The sequence below is a fragment of the Myotis brandtii genome, unplaced genomic scaffold, assembly GCF_000412655.1.
Source record: "Myotis brandtii unplaced genomic scaffold, ASM41265v1 scaffold9255, whole genome shotgun sequence".
Classification (NCBI taxonomy): Eukaryota; Metazoa; Chordata; class Mammalia; order Chiroptera; family Vespertilionidae; genus Myotis; species Myotis brandtii.
The window spans coordinates 41,877-43,450 of NW_005371815.1; the positions used below are offsets into that span (position 1 = coordinate 41,877).

The window sequence follows — 1,574 nt, forward strand, 5'->3', positions numbered from 1 at the left end:
AGTTTGCTCATGAGCCACAGTGAGGTGGGGCTGGTGACGCTCAAAGGGCAGCACTCAGTCTGGAGCATGCTCGGGGCAGGGCCAGGGCCCAGTGGTTTGCTGATGAGGACCTGTTTGTGTGGTCCGCTAGCTGTCCAGGCAGGGGGATGGAGAACAGGGCTTCGGCACAGCAGGGGACCTTTCCAGCAAAACAATGTCTGGTTTTTGCTACACTGAGCTTAATTTGAACAAAGCCTCTTAAGGGGTCGGAGGCTACTACTGCTTTGTAGGGCAGAGGGAGGGTGCTTCAGAGCTCACTTGGGGGCATGCTGGGTCCCAGAAGCAGACACAGAGGAAGTCATCCAGTGGAGGTTTTCCTGCTGCCCTTTTGGGATTTTAGTTCAACTTCTGGTTAACTTCCTGCTGCAACTTCTGTGCAGGGACATTCTTAGGCTCTATTTTCAGGAGACTGTTGATGTCTGCAAAGCTGGATTTATAGTCCTAATAAGAGAAGGAAGGGTGTGGGGATGGCGCCATGACTGAGGTGAGATCAAGCGGGGCGGGGGAGGGGGGGTAAGACAGCTGCTCAGACAGAGGCTTTTCAAACCCCAGCACACAGGTCTGACAGGAGCTGCCTGGACCCCTGGATGAGAAGGGATGTAGCAGATACCAACTCACCTTGACCACAATCGGGAAGTGCCACCACAGGCACAGATGCCCGTAGCTTAGTTGATGAGTACTTCTTACCTTGAGTGCCTTATAGGCTTGAGCCCGTCTGTAAAATGCCTTCACGTTTTTCCCATCCAGCTTGAGGGCTTCTGTGCAGTCCTTCACCGCTTCCTTGTACTGCTTCAGGGCCAGATAGCAGAGCGCTCTGTGTACGTGGTGGACTCCAGTTACTATACGAGAGGCTTTCACTGTACTTCTCAATAGCTTTCTTACGGTTTCCCTTCTTTACAAGCTCATTGCTTTCTTCCTTCTGGCTCTCTCCACATCCCCAGAAGGCACTCTGCTCTTGGCAGTAGTGGTTTCTTTGGATTTGCCTTTAGGTATCTCTTTGTGATATTCTGAATCCCTCCTCTTCTGAGCTGAAACAGGCACCAAGGGGATAGAGGGCAGTTTCAGACGCCACTCCGGCCCAAGTGAGTCCACGAGAGCTCTGGGCGTTCTGTTGACGCCTTCCAAGGCTGACATCACACTGTCATCAATCTGAAGCACGGTCTTGTAGTCCACGTAGGCCAGGGGACACTGCTCCAGAGCCTCATGGGCTGATGCTCGCCGCAGCAATGGCTTCACGCTGAAGGGAACCAAGGCCAGTGCTGAAGTGCAATTTTTTTTCTTTTTTATTGCTTAAAGTATTACAAAGAGTATTACATATGTCTCCCTTTTCCCCCCCTTGACAATCCCCCGGCCTCCCCTACCCCCCCGTGTCTTATGTCCATTGGTTATGCTTATATGCATGCATACAAGTCCTTCGGTTGATCTCTTACACCCCCCCGCACCCCTCAACCCTCCCTCCCCACCTTTCCCGCTGTAGTATGACTGTCTGTTTGAGGCAGCTCTGCCTCTGTATCTATTTTTCTTCATAAGTTTAT

At 51.9% G+C, this 1,574-nt stretch overlaps 1 pseudogene; it reads right to left on the reverse strand.

The window, feature by feature from the left end:
- Positions 1 to 19: 19 nt before the first annotated feature.
- On the reverse strand, positions 20 to 1,317 carry LOC102261278 (annotated as a pseudogene).
- Positions 1,318 to 1,574: the final 257 nt, after the last annotated feature.